The sequence below is a fragment of the Pseudophryne corroboree genome, chromosome 8, assembly GCF_028390025.1.
Source record: "Pseudophryne corroboree isolate aPseCor3 chromosome 8, aPseCor3.hap2, whole genome shotgun sequence".
Classification (NCBI taxonomy): domain Eukaryota; kingdom Metazoa; phylum Chordata; class Amphibia; order Anura; family Myobatrachidae; genus Pseudophryne; species Pseudophryne corroboree.
Window position 1 is genome coordinate 419,599,257 of NC_086451.1, and position 21,812 is coordinate 419,621,068.

The following is a 21,812-nucleotide window of genomic DNA, read 5'->3' on the forward strand; positions in this document are numbered from 1 at the left end:
TCAGCACGAGGTGGAAGTGGATCTTGATCTTTCCCTATTTTTGGAACCTCAACATTTTTGTTCTCCATATTTTAATAGGCACAACTAAAAGGCACCTCAGGTAAACAATGGAGATGGATGGATACTAGTATACTTATGGATTGACGAGCGACTGCCGACACAGAGGTAGCTACAGCCGTGGACTACCGTACTGCGTCTGCTGCTAATATAGACTGGATGATAATGATATAAAAAATATATATATATATCACTACTGCAGCAGGACAGGTATATATTATATAATGACGGACCTGCTGGACACTGTCAGCTCAGCACTGCAGACTCCTAAAGTAAGCTACTAGTAGTATCAAGAAGATAGAAAAAAAAAAAAACACCACAGGTAGGTGGTATACAATTATGGATGGACTAGCGACTGCCGACACAGAGATAGCTACAGCCGTGGACTACCGTACTGCGTCTGCTGCTAATATAGACTGGATGATAATGATATAAAAAAAATATATATATATATCACTACTGCAGCCGGACAGGTATATATTATATAATGACGGACCTGCTGGACACTGTCAGCTCAGCACTGCAGACTCCTAAAGTAAGCTACTAGTATCAAGAAGATAGAAAAAAAAAAACACCACGGGTAGGTGGTATACAATTATGGATGGACGAGCGACTGCCGACACAGAGGTAGCTACAGCCGTGGACTACCGTACTGCGTCTGCTGCAGTGCTAATATAGACTGGATGATAATGATATAAAAAATATATATATATCACTACTGCAGCCGGACAGGTATATATTATATAATGACGGACCTGCTGGACACTGTCAGCAGAATGCGTTTATAGAATAAAAACACCACACGACGAGTGTTTAACTTTTTCAGGCAGACAGTCACAATATACTGGTGGTCAGTGGTCACTGGTCAGTCACACTGGCACTGGCAGTGGCACTCTGGCAGCAAAAGTGTGCACTGTTAAAATATGTACTCCTGCTATAACTGCTCCCCAGTCTCCCCCACAATTAAGCTGTGTGAGCAGTGAGCACTCAGCACAGTCAGATATACAGTATTACATAGATGATGCAGCACACTGAGGGCACACTGAGGCTGAGCACAGATATGGTATGTGACTGTGTCACACTGTGTATCGTTTTTTTTCAGGCAGAGAACGGATTAATTAAACTGGTGGTCACTGGTCACACTATCAGCAAGTAGTACTCCGTCCTAATATGCTCCCCAAAATTAGTAAATCAAGTGTCTCTACTCTCTACTACTCTCTAATCTACTCTAAACGGAGAGGACGCCAGCCACGTCCTCTCCCTATCAATCTCAATGCACGTGTGAAAATGGCGGCGACGCGCGGCTCCTTATATAGAATCCGAGTCTCGCGATAGAATACGAGCCTCGCGAGAATCCGACAGCGGGATGATGACGTTCGGGCGCGCTCGGGTTAGCCGAGCAAGGCGGGAAGATCCGAGTCTGCCTCGGACCCGTGTAAAAAGCGTGAAGTTCGGGGGGGTTCGGTTTCCGAGAAACCGAACCCGCTCATCTCTAATTATAATAGGAGGAAGACTAAGAAAAATAATGACATGATAGGGGAGCATGATACAGTATTCTGTATCGCCTCACCCTCTAGACTGCAGTTGGTTTAACAATATGTGTGCTGACATGAACTTGTGTATTTTGTAAGGGAATATATTGGTTAATATAGCCATGTATATTTTTCTCTTTATAAAAGTCAGTAGTACTAACCAGAAGTATAATAGGAGAGCCATACTGGATCCAGTCAGGTTCCCTGCAGTCAAGCGCGCACGCCATATGACACTGCAGGGGGGGAGTAGGGGGAGGCTCCTAGCTGCTGCTGCCTGTACAGTGTGACAGGCACAGCAGCTGGGTCCGGGGAGACAGGGAGAGCGCCGCGATTAGCGCCGGCGGCGCAGAAACCCTGTCGCATGAGGCGAGCGGGCCGTGCAGGTGCCGGTGGCGCCCCCCTCTGTTGGGGCTGCCACGGCGCCCTGGGCACGTGCCCTGCTCGCCCCATGCTAGTTACGCCTCTGCCTAAGTCTTAGTAGAAAGGACAGCACACATAGTGCTAGTGCCACCGATGCTTATCTGCCGGGCCTTACAGACCAGTGACATTGTACGTCAGATGAACTGTGACAGCCAGGTTACAGTGCAAAGGAGGCCTGAACAGAACTACCCAGAGTGAATGGGAAAGGCAGTGGATCAGTTTTCCCTCAGTGTGGCCACAGAGAGGACAGGCCTTTATTTACACTACAGGGACATGTCTAAGAAAGACTAAATATATATATATGCATATATATCCACTTGTGGACACACTCTAAAGGGGGTTACAGACCTGTGCACAGGCGGAAGAACATAAGTTGTACTAATACTTGCTTCTGAATACATGGGATACTCAATAAGGGTAATCAGATAATTGTAACTGGTAACAAACAGTTTTTCTTATGCATGCATATTTTGATGGTAACGGTTTGAATATTTGAGTTAAGGTTTGAATAGTATAATAAGTCAATATAACCAATTCAGGTAAACATGCATAACTGCTGAGAAGGACGGCGATGGGATATGCAACACCTGAATAATTAAACAGTCTATGACAGTGTTGGCATAATCTACGGCGTGAAGACCAACTGCTTATTATCTGTACTTGATAATTTACTGTAAAGTATTACTATTGTTCAAGTTGTTTGATTTTCCCACTGCCTTTAATAAACCAAAGTTGAGTTGAGACTGCTCCCTGAACAACTCCCTTGTGCAGACATATATTCCTTACCTCTCCGAAGTATCCTGAACGAACCTCCATCTTAAGTTGCTATCCCGGTACACAGATACTGTAAAGCGGACATAATCACCAGGTAAAAGATCATCTACTCACCCAATAACATTTACCTTTATTTGCCTGGGTATCACACTCTCTCCTACTCAGCGACCATCATTACCTGCTTTTTCTCCTGCTGGTAAAGGCTCATCTCTATCTATGGCTGCCAGCCCCAAGTAGTACAATGATCACTCCCTCACTACTTACATCTTAGCTGTATTATGTTTTGAGAATTGTGGTGCTCTTTGTTACCTGTACTCTATTTTTGTTATTTATTTACTGTAATGCTAAGTTTTGTCTGCCTGTACTGTCCTTTGTATGGCGCTGCGAAACACTTGTGGCGCCCTAGAAATAAAATTTAATAATAATAATAATAATAATAATAATTATCACAACAGTATGGCAAAAGCTCAACTTTTTATCAGCCAAAAATGTTTTTTTTTTGTTTTTTTTTGTTTTTACAGCTCGGGGCTCTGATATGAATAGGGATTTTCCCCCATGCGCATAAAACACAAAAACAAAAAAAACAACTATTGTCAATCCCTGTATTTTATATTACTTATTTATTAGATCTTTGGTGAATAGCAGGGGATTTAGAAGCTTTGAACTTGCTGCAAGCCCCAGACTTGCAAAGTAGTACGGAACCAAGATCTCCAAAGTGATCATTAACTCCTATTGGTCTTAAAGGTCTTATTGTCCTGTTAATCTGCTGTCACTCTGGTAACGAAAATCATTCTGGAGACTCCTATTGGGCTAATAATTATTATGGCTCTGATCACTTACCAGTCTGGTGACATTTATCACCTGCTAACTTTCATCTCTCGGATCACTTGAATTGTTCCGGTAACTCAAACCGTTTAGTAATGTATGACTGGTCTGATAACTTGGGTCTGGCTGAGAACTCAGATCAGTCTGGTAACTCTTACTGCCCTGATAACTTTTATTGGTCTAGTTCCTTTTATTGGTCTAGTAACTCTAACCGTTCCGGTAATTCTTGTCGGTCTGATAATTGTTCTTGCTCTGATAACTCCTATTGCTCTTAATGTATCTCTGCTACTGCTCTGATAACTCTTATCTCTCTAATAATTCTTATCGGTCTGGTAGCTCTTACCGCTCTGGTAACTCTCATAGGTCTTGTAATTTTTATCACTCCGACTTTCACATGCATCAAAGCTTGCAGACCGATACAGTGGAGAGAGATAAAGTACCAATCAGCTCCTAACTGTCATTTTTCGAACACAGCCTGTAAAGTGACGGGAGCAGACTGGTTGGTACTTAAACTCTCTCCTCTTTATCACTCTCCAAGTGTTGATGCATATTATTATTTATTTATTACATAGTAACATAGTAACATAGTATCTAAGGTTGAAAAAAGACAATTGTTCATCGAGTTCAACCTATTTGTGGTCTCCTATGCACGATTATTTTGTATAAAATTTTGACTGAAGTTGATGACTGCCGTTATGTTTTACCCCTCTTTTTTATAATAACCATAGTGCGTGACTATACCCCGTAACCCTGGATATCCTTATCCATTAGGAATTTATCTAACCCATTCTTAAAGGTGTTGACTGAGTCGGCCATTACAACTCCCTCAGGCAGGAAATTCCAAACACGTATCGTCCTTACCGTAAAAAAGCCTTTACGCCGTATTGTGCGGAATCTCCTCTCCTCTAACCTGAGCGAGTGTCCACGAGTTCTCTGTGTTGATCTAACCAAAAACAGGTCCTGCGCAAGATCTGTATATTGTCTCCTTATATATTTGTAAATGTTGATCATGTCCCCTCTTAATCTCCTCTTTTCCAGTGTAAACATGCCTAGTCTTGCAAGCCTTTCCTCGTATTCCATCGTCTCCATACCCTTAATTAGTTTGGTCGCCCGCCTTTGAACCTTTTCTAGCTCCAGGATATCCTTTTTGTAGTAAGGTGCCCAGAATTGTACACAGTATTCAAGGTGTGGCCTCACAAGTGATTTATATAACGGGAGAATAATACTCTCGACCCTAGCATCAATTCCCCGTTTTATGCATGCTAATATCTTATTAGCCTTCTTTGCTGCAGTCCTACTTTGGGTACTACTGCTTTGTTTGCTATCTATGAGGACACCTAAGTCCTTTTCCAGTACAGAATCCCCTAATTTTACCCCATTTAGTAGGTAGGTGTTATTTTTGTTCTTGTTACCACAGTGCATTACCTTACACTTGTCTGTATTGAAGCGCATTCTCCATTTCGCTGCCCAAGCTTCTAATTTAACTAAGTCGTTCTGAAGCGACTCAGCATCCCCCTCCGCATTTATAACTTTACACAATTTGGTATCATCTGCAAAAATTGACACCATGCTCTCTAGACCTTCTGTTAGGTCTTTAATGAAAATATTGAACAATAGCGGTCCTAATACTGAGCCTTGCGGCACACCACTTAGCACTTCAGTCCAAGTTGAAAAAGATCCATTAACCACAACGAGCTGCTCCCTATTATCTAACCAGTTTTTGACCCAAGTGCATATTGTGCTTCCTAGCCCTGATTCTTGTAGCTTGTAGATAAGTCTCGTGTGGTAGTGTCGAATGCTTTGGCAAAATCTAAAAAGATTACATCCACCTCTTTACCCTGATCTAGGTTTGCGCTTACTGTTTCATAAAAGCCAAGTAAGTTGGTTTGACAGGATCTGTCCTTCATAAACCCATGTTGATTCCTTTTAATGACCTTATTGACTTCAAGTAACTTCTGAATACTATCTCTTAGAATACCTTCCAATACTTTCCCCACTATAGATGTAAGACTAACTGGTCTATAATTACCTGGTTCAGCTTTACTTCCCTTTTTGAATATAGGCACTACTTCCGCTATACGCCAGTCTTAGGGAACCATACCTGATATTACTGAATCCTTAAAGATCAAAAATAGCGGTTTTGCAGGTTCAGAGTGAAGCTCCATTAGAACCCTTGGGTGAATACCATCGGGACCTGGTGACTTATTAATCTTTAAATGTTTTAATCGGTCACAGACTACTTCCTCGCTTAAATAAGTACCTATCAGTGGGATATTCTCATTATTGAGATTATGTGTTAGTTCCTGAAATTGGGTCCTCTCTAGTAAATACTGTAGAAAAAAACTAATTTAGTGTGTCCGCTATGTCATTATCATTTTTGCTTAAGACTCCCAACTTGTCTTTTAAAGGGCCTATACTCTCCTTCTTTAATCTCTTGCTATTACTGTATTTAAAGATTTTTTTGGGCTTCGCTTTGCTTTCCTTTGCTACTAGTTTTTCAGTTTCTACTTTAGCTGCTCTTATTTCCTTTTTGCATATATTTTGTTACATTCCTTATAGTGCTGAAATGACACTGCTTCCCCGACAGATTTGTATTTTTTAAATGCTCGCCTTTTCTTGCCCATAAGTTCCTTTATCTTTTTGTTACGCCACATCGGTTTATGATTTTTAATCCTTTTTTTGCTGCTCGTAGGAATAAATTTGAGTGTATTTTTAGTTAGCAGGAATTTTAGTACCTCCCATTTCTCCGTAGTATTATTTCCTAAAAACAAACCTTCCCATTCAATATCCCTGAAAAATACCCTCATCTTTTCAAAATTCGCTTTGCTAAAGTTTAGAGTCCTAGTTGAGCCAGGGCTGTTTATGAAAACTGATATTGAATGTGACCATATTGTGGTCGCTGTTTCCTATGGGTTCCCCTACTATAATACCTGATACCAAATCCCCATTGTTTGTTAATACCAGGTCTAAGATTGCATTGTACCTAGTTGGTTCCTCAATTAGTTGAACTAAGTAGTTATCATTAAGTGTGTTTAAAAACATATTGCCCCTAGCAGTATCACATGAATTGTTTTTCCAGTTTATCTCTGGATAGTTAAAATCTCCCATCACTACTATGTCTCCTACTCCTGCTGCTCTTTCAATTTGCTTTAGTAACAATTCCTCATCAGATACGTTGATACCAGGCGGCCTATAGCATACACCCAATACTAACTTTTTTATTCCTTTTTCCCCGCATGCAATTTCTACCCATAATGTCTCGACAGTGTCTACAATCCCCTCCTGAATATCTTCCCGTATATCAGGTTTTAAAAACGACTTTACGTAAAGACACACCCCTCCACCCTTTTTATTTAGTTTGTCTCTCCTAAACAGTGTATAGCCCTCTAGATTGACTGTCCAATCATGAGATTCGTCCCACTAAGTTTCAGTAATGCCTATAATATCATACTGTTTGCTTGCTGCAAGTATTTCTAGTTCGCCCTTTTTACCAGTAATGCTTCTAGCGTTTACATACATACAACTAAGATAAGTATTTTCCCTTGCGTTAGGGACATCTTTCACCTTATGTAGCAATGATGACCTGTAATCGTCATTGGTTAGTGCTTTGGTAAAATCTCTTTTAGTACCCATGTTAGTAACCTTACCGCCTGCTCTTACCCTCCCCCCAACTTCTCCCCCATTTTGTTTACTACCGCCATCCCCACTATTCTCACTGCATGACTCGTAGTTTCTAGCTAAACCCTCCCCCCAGGCTCCTAGTTTAAAATCTCCTCCAACCTTCTAACCATCCTTCCCCCCAGCACCGCTGCCCCCTCCTCAGTCAGGTGCAATCCGTCACGACAAAAGAGATGGCGCCTGACTGAGAAGTCCGCCCAGTGTTCCAGGAACACAAACCCCTCTTTCCTGCACCAATCCCTAAACCACACATTTACCTCCCTAATCTCCCTCTGCCTCCCTGGACTAGCGCGTGGCATGGGTAATATTTCGGAGAATATTACCTTAGATGTCCTTGCCTTAAGTTTCTTTCCTAAGTCCCTATAGTATTTCTTAAGGACATCCCACCTTCCGTTAACTTTGTCATTGGTGCCAACGTGCACCAAGACCGCCGGGTCTTTCCCAGCCCCTCCCAACAATCTATCTACCCGGACAACAGACTGTACGGCGATCACGGTCCCGGTAGCAGATTGCCCTATCTGCCTTCCTGATGATAGAATCCCCTACCACCACCATCTGACTAGGTACCTCACTATCTTTTATCCCAACTGCACCAGAGGGACCGCTCCTCTGGATGTTAGAGGGAGCAGTCTCCTCCGGCACCGTCATTTCTTCACTATCATCCTCCGATTCCTCGTCCAGTGGGGCAAATTTGTTCGGGTTTGATAGTTCGGAGATGTCGAGCCTCCCCCTCTTTTTCTTCCTTCTAACTGTGACCCAGATGGCTACCTGATCATCATCCTCTTCTACCAGTGACCCCTCCCGCAACTCCTCCACCGTTCTGTCTAAACTTCGCTCGAGATTGTGAATTTCCCTCAGTCGCGTAACGGTTTGCTCTAGATCAGTTACCTGGGCTTCCAGGGCAACCGTTCGCACACACCTCGTGCAGATGTAATCACACTGGGCCGGTAGCTCCAGGTGTGCATACATCTTGCACGACATGCACTGAGTGAGGTCCCCAATCACAGCCCCTCCCATATTGTTTGTAAGGTCTAACTCCCTGTTACTCTCAAAGAAAAAGAAGCAAAAAGACAAAGTAGAAGACAAACAATCTCACTTATACAATAATTAAGCTGGCTTATACTTATGTATCTTTGTGCGGTTCTTGGTCCTTCTCTTTTATGCAGCCGTAGTACTCTCTCCTGCGGCACCGACACTCCACTTAGCAGTTGCAGTTGCTCCAGCTTACTGCACCTCCTTTTCACTCAGCTTACAGCTCCTGCTTTTGCTGTTACCAGTTATTTATATAGCACACACATATTCCGCAGCGCTGTACAGAGAATATTTGGCCATACACATCAGTCCCTGTCCCAGTGGAGCTTACAATCTATATTCCCTATCACATGTACACAGAGACACATTCACGCTAGGGTTAATTTTTGTTAAGAGCCAATTGACCTACCAGTATATTTTTGGACTGTGGGAGGAAACCGGAGTACCCGGAGGAAACCCACGCAAGTACGGGGAGAATATACAAACTCCGCACAGTTAGGGCCATGGTGGGAATCGAACACATGACCTCAGTGCTGTGAGACAGTAATGCTAACCATTACACCATCCGTACTGCCCCAATGCTTTCACTGTTAATTCTCACTGTTCTCATTATTCTTACGACGATCATCAGTCTAGTCACTCTGACATAACCAGTAATTGTTATCGCACACTATGCATTTGCATGTAAAGTAAGAGTCCAGACTCCAGACCCACAGTTCTTGCAATCTACAGTAAGTATGACTTGAGGGATGCAAGCATGAGAAAAGGTGGGCATAGGGCTCAGTGTGCGGCCTACTCATGAATGATTCAGTCCTTCTGTTGTTTGGGCCTGATATAATCTTGGTATTGAACAGCACAGAGGATGTATATGAGGAGTGCCCCCAAATTAGGGTAAGAGAAAGCAAGAGCGATGGGGGGAGGGGGGTGGTCTCTCAAGTATATTTTAAAAATAAAGTAGTACTGTATTATCCTTAAACTGTTTGCAGACACACAAGTGAAACAATAATTAGTATATTTACAGTAGACTGAATCAGTCACTGATTCATATATTTGTATATACAGGTTGAGTATCCCATATCCAAATATTCCGAAATACGGAATATTCCGAAATACGGACTTCTTTGAGTGAGAGTGAGATAGTGAAACCTTTGTTTTCTGATGGCTCAATGTACACAAACTTTGTTTAATACACAAAGTTATTAAAAATATTGTATTAAATGACCTTCAGGCTGTGTGTATAAGGTGTATATGAAACATAAATGAATTGTGTGAATGTAGACACACTTTGTTTAATGCACAAAGTTATAAAAAATATTGGCTAAAATTACCTTCAGGCTGTCTGTATAAGGTATATATGTAACATAAACGCATTCTGTGCTTAGATTTAGGTCCCATCACCATGATATCTCATTATGGTATGTAATTATTCCAAAATACGGAAAAATCCGATATCCAAAATACCTCTGGTCCCAAGCATTTTGGATAAGGGAGACTCAACCTGTATTAACATTTTTTTAAGATCGGTGTACTCTTTATTCAGGTACCCCTAAATTGTCCATGGATTATGTCACTATGATTAAACTCGAACTCTATCCATTATCATTAGGCAAATAATAACTTGTAGTAAAGTTATGTAGCATTTTTTGTTTTTTTAATTGTCTGGCACATGAATTTGATAAGAACACAGAGACAGAGGCTTATTAAGTTATATTAAATATGAAAAAAATCATCAGAATGCCTAGGGGATATACAAGAATAGTGTATAAGAATGACATACAAAGAAATTATGCTAAATCAATTTATTCAATTGAAAAGGAGGAATACAGATATGGAAAAACCATGCAATTACTTTTCTCTGTAGTGCAAGAATGCAAGAACTATACTGTATGTAACTATGTACTTATTTGTAGTTATGTATGTATGTGTGTATGTATGTATGTATCTATTTATGAACATGTGTATGTGTGTTCGCGTGCAGCGGTCTTTGTGAGTAGATTAATGTATTAAAGTACAAAAGGCATAGTGTACTGACGTTTCAATGCTGCGCATAGCATTTTTTTCAGGGTGCTATGCTGTAGGCTTGACAAAAACGCCCTGCTCAGTGTTGACACGGTACAATATGCTTTTTGTACATTTATACACTAATTTACTCACAAAGACCGCTGAGTGCCTCCTGGTTTCTACTGCACGAAGAGGGTGTGTGTATATGAGTGTGTGTGTGTGTGTGTGTGTGTGTGTGTATATATATATATATATATATATATATATATATATACACTGCTCAAAAAAATAAAGGGAACACTTAAACAACACAATGTAACTCCAAGTCAATCACACTTCTGTGAAATAAAACTGTCCACTTAGGAAGCAACACTGATTGACAATCAATTTCACATGCTGTTGTGCAAATGGAATAAACAACAGGTGGAAATTATAGGCAATTAGCAAGACACCCCTAATAAAGGAGTTGTTCTGCAGGTGGTGACCACAGACCACTTCTCAGCTCCTATGCTTTCTGGCTGATGTTTTGGTCACTTTTGAAAGCTGGCGGTGCTTTCACTCTGTGGTAGCATGAGACGGAGTCTACAACCCACACAAGTGGCTCAGGATGGCACATCAATGCGAGCTGTGGAAAGAAGGTTTGCTATGTCTGTCAGCGTAGTGTCCAGAGCATGGAGGCGCTAGCAGGAGACAGGCCAGTACATCAGGAGACATGGAGGAGGCCGTAGGAGGGCAACAACCCAGCAGCAGGACCGCTACCACCACCTTTGTGCAAGGAGGAACAGGAGGAGCACTGCCAGAGCCCTGCAAAATGACCTCCAGCAAGCCACAAATGTGCATGTGTCTACTCAAACGAGTTTATAGTCCATCTTCCCTGCCTACCAGTATATTTTTGGATTTTTATGGTAAATGCAAATGAGAGCTTATACAGTATGTCTTTATTCAAGACTATTTACCAGTCAGTGATTTTTAATAATGAAGACACACCTAGCTACAAAAAAATCAGGTCATAAGTTCATTGCCATTTATAGGCCAAACATGACTTTTAAATATATTATTTTAGAAAATATGACATTTTTGTTGTGCGTGGTTTTTTCTTTTGCTGATTCCCCGCATTTATCTAAGATTATCTGAGCTATCCCAGACTCCAAAAGAATATAAGGGGCCTGATTTGGTATTATTAATGGACATTGCAATAAGGGCCTAATTCAGACCTGATCGCAGCAACAACATTTTTATCTAATGGGCAAAACCATGTGCAGTGCAGGTGGGGCAGATATAACATGTGCAGAGAGAGTTAGATTTAGGTGGGGTGCGTTCACACTGAAATCTAAATTGCAGTGTAAAAATAAAGCAGCCAGTATTTACCCTACACAGAAACAACATAACCCACCCAAATCTAACTCTCTCTGCAAATGTTATATCTGCCTCCCCTGCAGTGCACATGGTTTTGTCCATTAGAGAAAGATTTTGCTGCTGCAATCAGGCCTGAATTAGGTCCTAAGTGGATTGAGCATTGAAGATCCCTGGAATAAATTGGGCTCTGCCTTGAAGCAGCTAAAACACACAATTGCTGACATCTCTATACCATCCAAAAAATAAGGATTCTCAATGGACATGGCAAATTACACTAGCCAGCCTCATATCCAAAGGTCAATCCAAGTTGTATTTATGAATTTAAATGTCATGTAATATTTAATAATGATCCTTTACCTTGTTATAAGGCTCATTACCGCACAAGGGATAAAAAAATGTTTTTCTTTGCACATGGAAAATACTGCGGCTTTTGCTTACTGCATACATACAGTAGACCCTTTTAATTCAATACTGTCCAATCCCATTTTAAATTTGTCCCCCATCCCACAAGCTGGGGGGTGGCTACAAAACGGGGGCATGCCGGCACGAGCTGGGGGGGCATGATCAGGTATGTGACGTCACGTGCAGCCGGCACAATGAAAAAGATGGTGGCGGCCTACTTGCGGGCGCAGCCAGGCTGCGCTGGCAGGAGGCAACCTTATTTTTAGCGATCAAGCAGAGATTGCCGTGCAATCGCAATTTCTGCTTGATCGTGGGGGGAGGGGGGGCGGCGTACAGCACGCTGGCCGTCCCCCAGCATGCGATTAAAAGGATTGTAAATTCTGCGACTTAGCAGAATTTGCAATCCAACCTGAAACAGGCCCTACAGTATGTGCAGATCTCACACTGGGGTAAATTTACTAAAGCTTCTAAAACAGAGAACTGGTGATGTTGCCCATAGCAGCCAATCAGATGCTGTCTATCATTTTCTGAAAGACACTAGAGAAATGATAGACATCATCTGATTGGTTGCTATGGGCAACATCATCAATTCTGTTTTAGAAGCTTTGTAAAGTTACCCCATTGATCCTTATCCTTAACTTCTAAAATATGAGAAATGTCAGCAGGATATTTTAAGTGTTATTGGTTTACAGTGGTTGAATAATTGGGATATTCTTAATTACAACTAAACCCATTAGCCCTGGCCATTTCAGTCTGTAAATAATGGACTGTGAAACCGTGTACCCAGTGATGTCCACACTTTCTTAATGCTTCTTAACACAAATATTGCACTGTAGCGTCTCATGTAATAGCCGGCGATGGTTCCGGTATGAATGGTCGACAATGTTAATGTCGACGCTCATTAGGTCGACCACTATTGGTTGACATTGACATGGTCGACATGGACTAATGGTCGGCACATGAAAGGTCGAGACATGAAAAGGTCAACATGGTTTTTTAAAAACTTTTTTTGGTATCGTTTTCTGCGTAAAGTGATGGGGAACCCCAATAAGTGCACCGCGTCCCCTCGCATGGCTCGCGAGCTTCGGGCAAGGTGCCTCCCTGCGCTCGGCACAGGTTACCGTTCCCAATCGTAGTCCATGTGGATCGTAAAGTATGAAAAAGTTCAAAGAAAGAAAAAAAATGTGAAAAACCCATGTTGACCTTTCATGTGTTGACCATTATCATGTGTCGAACATTTGTCCACGTCGATCATGTCTATGTCGACCAATAGTGGTCGTCCTAATGAGTGTCGACCTTAACATTCTCGACCATCTGAACGGATACCGCCGGCGATATGGTGGCGCAGTTCTGGTGAGCTAGCCCGTATTTTTAAATTAGAAACATTCTAAAAAGCAAAACCAATCTGGTTTAAGTAGGCTAACTGCCCATTCCTGCATCTCACAGGCTTTCTCTTACGTCCTAGAGGATGCTGGGGACTCCGTAAGGACCATGGTGATAGACGGGCTCCGCAGGAGACATGGGCACTTTAAGAAAGACTTTAGGTATGGGTGTGCACTAGCTCCTCCCTCTATGCCCCTCCTCCAGACCTCAGTTTACTACTGTGCCCAGAGGAGACTGGGTGCATTACAGGGAGCTCTCCTGAGTTTCCTGTCAGAAAGTATATTTGTTAGGTTTTTTATTTTCAGGGAGCCTGCTGGCAACAGACTCCCTGCATCGAGGGACTGAGGAGAGAGAAGCAAACCTACTTCTATGAGTTTCAAGGCTCTGTTTCTTAGGCTACTGGACACCTTTAGCTCCAGAGGGATCGGTACGCAGGTCTCACCCTCGCCGTCCATCCCAGAGCCGCACCGCCGTCCTCCTCACAGAGCCGGAAGGTAGAAGCCGGGTGAGTATAAGAAGAAAAGAAGACTTCAGAGGCGGCAGAATACTTCATGATCTTCACTGAGATAACGCACAGCGGTGAAGCTGTGCGCCATTGCTCCCATACACCTCACACACGGCAGTCACTGTAAGGGTGCAGGGCGCAGGAGGGGGGGGGGCCCTGGGCAGCATAAAAACCTCTCTCTGGCTAAAATATATATATATATATATATATATATATATACATATATAGCTGGGCACTGTATATATAAAGAGCCCCCGCCAGTTTTTAGTAGATTTGAGCGGGACAGAAGCCCGCCGCCGAGGGGGCGGGGCTTCTCCCTCAGCACTCACCAGCGCCATTTTCACAGCGCTGAGAGGAAGCTCCCCGGACTCTCCCCTGCTTATTCCACGGTGAAAGAGGGTTTTGAAGAAGGGGGGGGGGGGGGCACATAATTTGGCGCATATATATATATATATATATAGTAAAGTGGGTGCCCGGCACTCTGGACTCAGTAAATAGGGTAAATGATAAGCCCTCTGGTGCTGTCAACGTTTCAATTTATTCCAAAATTTTTCTCAAGACATGTCTTGAGAAAAATTTTGGAATAAATTGAAACATTGACAGCACCAGAGGGCTTATCATTTACCCTATTTACTGAGTCCAGAGTGCCGGGCACCCACTTTACTACTCATACGTGAACAACGCCAGCACGGGCACCGGACCAAGCCACTCATCCAACAAAGAGTGCCAGACCACCACATACCTATATATATATATATATATATATATATATGTAAAAACAGTGCTACTGGGTAAACATATATTTATATAGTGTTTTTTCCTGGGTCATATAGCGCTGGGTGTGTGCCGGCATACTCTCTCTCTCTGTCTCTCCAAAGGGCCTTGTGGGGGAACTGTCTTCAGATAAGAGGATTCCCTGAGTGTGTGGTGTGTCGGTACGCGTGTGTCGACATGTCTGAGGTAGAAGGCTTTCAGGGGGAGGAGGAGGAGGAGAAAATGAATGTGGTGTCTCCGTCAACAACGCCGACACCTGACTGGATGGATATGTGGAATGTTTTAAGTGCTAATGTAAATTTATTGCACAAAAGATTAGACAAAGCTGAAGCTAGGGAACAGCCAGGGAGTCAACCCATGTCTGTCCCTATGTCGCAGGGACCTTCGGGGTCTCAAAAGCGCCCACTATCCCAAATAGTAGACACAGATACCGACACGGATTCTGACTCCAGTGTCGACTACGATGATGCCAAGTTACAGCCAAAATTGGCTAAATGTATTCGATATATGATTATTGCAATAAAATATGTTTTACATATCACAGAGGAACCCCCTGTCCCTGACACGAGGGTACAAATGTATAAGGGAAAGAAACCTGAGGTAACCTTTCCCCCCTCACATGAGTTGAACAAATGATGTGAAAAAGCTTGGGAATCTCCAGACAAAAAACTGCAGATTCCCAAAAGGATTCTTATGGCGTATCCTTTCCCGCCAACGGACAGGATACGGTGGGAATCCTCCCCTAGGGTGGACAAAGCATTGACACGCTTATCCAAAAAGTTAGCGCTGCCATCCCAAGATACGGCTACCCTCAGGGATCCTGCTGACCGCAAGCAGGAGGTTACCTTGAAGTCCATTTACACACATTCTGGTACCTTACTCAGACCGGCGATTGCGTCGGCCTGGGTTTGTAGCGCGGTAGCAGCATGGACAGATACCTTATCAGCGGAACGGGAGACCCTGGATAAGGATACCATTTTATTGACCCTAGGGCATATAAAAGATGCTGTCTTATATATGAGGGATGCTCAAAGGGACATTAGTCTACTGGGTTCTAGAATCAACGCTATGTCGATTTCTGCTAGACGAGTCCTATGGACCCGGCAATGGACAGGTGATGCCGACTCAAAGAGGCATATGGAGGTTTTACCTTACAAGGGCGAGGAATTGTTTGGGGAAGGTCTCTCGGACCTGGTCTCCACAGCTACAGCTGGTAAATCAAATTTTTTGCCTTATATTCCCTCACAGCCTAAGAAAGCGCCACATTATCAAATGCAGTCCTTTCGATAACAAAGAAACAAGAAAGTACGAGGTGCGTCCTTTCTTGCCAGAGGTAAGGGCAGAGGAAAAAAGCTGCACAACACAGCTAGTTCCCAGGAACAGAAGTCCTCCCCAGCTTCTACAAAATCCACCGCATGACGCTGGGGCTCCGCTACAGGAGTCCGCCCCAATGGGGGCACGGCTTCGACTGTTCAGCCACATCTGGGTTCACTCACAGGTGGATCCCTGGGCAATAGAAATTGTTTCCCAGGGTTACAAGCTGGAATTCGAAGAAGTGCCTCCTCGCCGGTTTTTCAAATCGGCCCTACCAGCTTCTCCCCCGGAAAGGGAGATAGTGTTAATTGCAATTCACAAATTGTATCTTCAACAGGTGGTAGTCAAGGTTCCCCTGCTTCAACAAGGGAGGGGATATTACTCAACCCTGTTTGTAGTCCCGAAACCGGACGGTTCGGTCAGACCCATTTTAAATTTTAAATCCCTGAACCTATACTTGAAAAGGTTCAAGTTCAAGATGGAATCGCTAAGAGCGGTTATCGCCAGCCTGGAAGGGGGGGATTTTATGGTATCTCTGGACATAAAGGATGCATACCTTCATGTCCCCATTTATCCACCTCATCAGGCGTACCTGAGATTTGCGGTACAGGATTATCATTACCAATTTCAGGCGTTGCCGTTTGGGCTTTCCACGGCCCCGAGGATTTTCACCAAGGTGATGGCGGAAATGATGGTGCTCCTGCGCAAGCAAGGTGTCACAATTATCCCGTACTTGGACGATCTCCTCATAAAAGCGAGATCAAGAGAGCAATTGCTGAACAGCGTCTCACTTTCACTGAAGGTGTTACAGCAACACGGTTGGATTCTCAATGTCCCGAAGTCGCAGTTGGTTCCTACGACTCGTCTGACCTTCTTGTGCATTATTCTGGATACAGACCAGAAAAGAGTTTATCTTCCGATAGAAAAAGCTCAGGAACTTATGACTCTGGTCAGGAACCCATTGAAGCCAAAACAGGTGTCAGTGCATCACTGCACTCGAGTCCTGGGAAAGATGGTGGCATCATACGAAGCCATTCCCTTCGGCAGGTTCCATGCAAGGACTTTCCAATGGGACCTACTGGACAAGTGGTCCGGGTCACATCTACAAATTCATCAGTTGATCACCCTGTCCCCCAGAGCCAGGGTATCTCTCCTGTGGTGGCTGCAGAGTGCTCACCTTCTAGAAGGCCGCAGGTTCGGCATTCAGGACTGGATCCTGGTGACCACGGACGCGAGCCTCCGAGGTTGGGGAGCAGTCACACAGGGAAAAAACTTCCGAGGTCTTTGGTCAAGTCAAGAGACTTGTCTTCACATCAACATCCTGGAACTTGGGCCATATACAACGCCCTACGTCAAGTGGAGTCCTTACTTCGCGATCAACCAGTTCTGATCCAGTCAGACAACATCACCGCAGTGGCTCATGTAAACCGCCAAGGCGGCACAAGTAGCAGAGTGGCAATGGCGGAAGCCGCCAGGATTCTTCGCTGGGCGGAAAATCATGTAAGCGCACTGTCAGCAGTGTTCATTCCGGGAGTGGACAACTGGGAAGCAGATTTCCTCAGCAGACACGACCTGCATCCAGGAGAGTGGGGACTTCATCAGGAAGTCTTCGCACAGATTGCAAGTCAGTGGGGACTGCCCCAGATAGACATGATGGCATCCCGCCTCAACAAAAAGCTACAGAGGTATTGCGCCAGATCAAAAGACCCTCAGGCGGTAGCTGTAGACGCCCTAGTGACACCGTGGGTGTTCCAGTCGGTCTATGTGTTTCCTCCTCTTCCTCTCATACCCAGGGTGTTGAGAATAATAAGAAAAAGAGGAGTGAGAACAATTCTCATTGTTCCAGATTGGCCACGAAGGACCTGGTATCCGGATCTGCTGGAAATGCTCACAGAAGATCTGTGGCCTCTTCCTCTGCGACAGGACCTGTTGCAACAGGGGCCCTGTCTGTTCCAAGACTTACCGCGGCTGCGTTTGACGGCATGGCGGTTGAACGCCGGATCCTAGCGGAAAAAGGCATTCCGGATGAAGGCTAGGAAGGAAGTGACAGCTAAACATTATCACCGTATATGGCGAAAATATGTTTCTTGGTGTGAGGCCAGGAATGCTCCTACGGAAGAATTCCATCTGGGCCGTTTCCTTCACTTCCTACAGACTGGAGTGAATTTGGGCCTAAAATTAGGCTCCATTAAGGTTCAGATTTCGGCCTTATCCATTTTCTTTCAAAAAGAATTGGCTTCTCTCCCAGAAGTACAGACTTTTGTGAAGGGAGTGCTGCATATTCAGCCTCCTTTTATACCTCCGGTGGCGCCTTGGGACCTTAATGTGGTGTTAAGTTTCCTTAAGTCGCACTGGTTTGAACCGCTTCAAACGGTGGAGTTAAAATATCTCACTTGGAAGGTGGTCATGTTATTAGCCTTGGCTTCGGCTGGGCGAGTGTCGTAATTGGCGGCTTTGTCTCATAAAAGCCTCTATCTGGTTTTCCATATGGATAGAGCGGAAGTGCGGACCCGTCCTTAATTCTTGCCTAAGGTGGTGTCATCTTTTCATATGAACCAACCTACAGTGGTGCCTGTGGCTACGCGAGACTTGGAGGATTCCGAGTCCCTTGATGTAGTCAGGGCTTTGAAAATTTTACGTGGCCAGAACGGCTAGAGTCAGAAAAACAGAAGCGCTGTTTGTCCTATATGCGGCCAACAAGGTTGGCGCCCCTGCTTCAAAGCAGACTATTGCTCGCTGGATCTGTAACACGTTTCAGCAGGCGCATTCTACGGCTGGATTGCCGATACCAAAATCTGTTAAGGCCCATTCCACAAGGAAGGTGGGCTAGTCTTGGGCGGCTGCCCGAGGGGTCTCGGCACTGCAACTATGCCGAGCTGCTACTTGGTCGGGTTCAAACACCTTTGCAAAGTTCTATAAGTTTGATACCCTGGCTGAGGAGGACCTCCTGTTTGCTCAATCAGTGCTGCAGAGTCATCCGCACTCTCCCGCCCGTTTGGGAGCTTTGGTATAATCCCCATGGTCCTTAGGGAGTCCCCAGCATCCTCTAGGACGTAAGAGAAAATAAGATTTTAAACCTACCGGTACATCTTTTTCTCGTAGTCCGTAGAGGATGCTGGGCGCCCGTCCCAAGTGCAGACTACTTCTGCAAGATTTGTATATAGTTTCTCTAACGTCCTAAGTGGATGCTGGGGACTCCGTAAGGACCATGGGGAATAGCGGCTCCGCAGGAGACTGGGCACAAAAGTAAAGCTTTAGAACTACCTGGTGTGCACTGGCTCCTCCCCCTATGACCCTCCTCCAAGCCTCAGTTAAGATTTTGTGCCCGAACGAGAAGGGTGCACACTAGGTGGCTCTCCTGAGCTGCTTAGTGAAAAGTTTAGTTTTAGATTTTTTATTTTCAGTGAGACCTGCTGGCAACAGGCTCACTGCATCGAGGGACTAAGGGGAGAAGAAGCGAACTCACCTGCGTGCAGAGTGGATTGGGCTTCTTAGGCTACTGGACATTAGCTCCAGAGGGACGATCACAGGCCCAGCCATGGATGGGTCCCAGAGCCGCGCCGCCGGCCCCCTTACAGAGCCAGAAGACAGAAGAGGTCCGGAAAATCGGCGGCAGAAGACGTCCTGTCTTCAACAAGGTAGCGCACAGCACTGCAGCTGTGCGCCATTGCTCTCAGCACACTTCACACTCCGGTCACTGAGGGTGCAGGGCGCTGGGGGGGGGGCGCCCTGAAACGCAATAAAAACACCTTGGATGGCAAAAAAATGCATCACATATAGCTCCTGGGCTATATGGATGCATTTAACCCCTGCCAGAATACATAGAAAAACGGGAGATAAGGCCGCCGATAAGGGGGCGGAGCCTATCTCCTCAGCACACTGGCGCCATTTTCCCTCACAGCTCCGTTGGAGGGAAGCTCCCTGGCTCTCCCCTGCAGTCACTACACTACAGATAGGGTTAAAAAAGAGAGGGGGGGCACTAATTACGCGCAGTATTAAAGATACAGCAGCTATAAGGGGAAAAACACTTATATAAGGTTATCCCTGTATATATATAGCGCTCTGGTGTGTGCTGGCAAACTCTCCCTCTGTCTCCCCAAAGGGCTAGTGGGGTCCTGTCCTCTATCAGAGCATTCCCTGTGTATGTGCTGTATGTCGGTACGTTTGTGTCGACACGTATGAGGAGAAAAATGATGTGGAGACGGAGCAGATTGCCTGTAATAGTGATGTCACCCCCTAGGGGGTCGACACCTGAGTGGATGAACTGTTGGAAGGAATTACGTGACAGTGTCAGCTCTGTATAAAAGACAGTGGTTGACATGAGACAGCCGGCTACTCAGCTTGTGCCTGTCCAGACGTCTCATAGGCCGTCAGGGGCTCTAAAGCGCCCGTTACCTCAGATGGCAGATATAGACGCCGACACGGATACTGACTCCAGTGTCGACGGTGAAGAGACAAATGTGACTTACAGTAGGGCCACACGTTACATGATGGAGGCAATGAAAAATGTTTTACACATTTCTGATAATACGAGTACCACCAAAAAGGGGTATTATGTTCGGTGAGGAAAAACTACCTGTAGTTTTCCTGAATCTGAGAAATTAAATGAGGTGTGTGATGATGCGTGGGTTTCCCCCGATAACAACTGATAATTTCTAAAATGTTATTGGCATTATATCCTTTCCCGCCAGAGGTTAGGGTGCGTTGGGAAACACCCCCTAGGGTGGATAAAGCGCTCACACGCTTGTAAGGGCTCTACCCTCTCCTGAGATGGCCGCCCTTAAGGATCCTGCTGATAGAAAGCAGGAGGGTATCCTAAAATGTATTTACACACATACTGGTGTTATACTGCAACCAGCAATCACCTCAGCCTGGATGGGCAGTGCTGGGTTGGCGTGGTCGGATTCCCTGACTGAAAATATTGATACCCTAGATAGGGACAGTATATTTTTGCCTATAGAGCATTTAAAAGATGCATTTCTATATATGCGTGATGCACAGCGGAATATTTGCCGACTGGCATCAAGTCTAAGTGCGTTGTCCATTTCTACCAGTAAAGGGTTATGGACACGACAGTGGTCAGGTGATGCGGATTCCAAACGGCATTTGGAAGTATTGCCTTATTAAAGGGAGGAGTTATTTGGGGTCGGTCTTTCAGACCTGGTGGCCACGGCAACAGCTGGGAAATCCACGTTTGTACTTTGTACCCCAGGTCGCCTCTCAACACAAGAAGACGCCGTATTATCAGGCGCAGTCTTTTCGTGGACAAGCGGGCAAAAGGTTCCTCATTTCTGCCCCGTGACAGAGGGAGAGGAAAAAGGCTGCAGAAATCAGCCAGTTCCCAGGAACAGAAACCCTTTCCCGCCTCTGCCAAGCCCTCAGTATGACGCTGGGGCTTTACAAGCAGAATCAGGCACGGTGGGGGGCCCGTCTCAATGAATTTCAATGCGCAGTGGGCTCACTCGCAAGTAGACCCCTGGATCCTTCAGGTGATATCTCAGGGGTACAAATTGGAATTCGAGACGTCTCCCCCTCGCCGTTTTCCTAAAGTCGGCTTTACCGATGTCTCCTTCTGACAGGGAGACAGTTTTGGAAGCCATTCACAAGCTGTATTCCCAGCAGGTGATAATCAAGGTACCCCTCCTGCAACAGGGAACGGGGTATTATTCCACACTGTTGTGGTACCGAAACCGGACGGCTCGGTGAGACCGATTCTAAATCTAAAATCTTGAACACTTACATACAGAGGTTCAAATTCA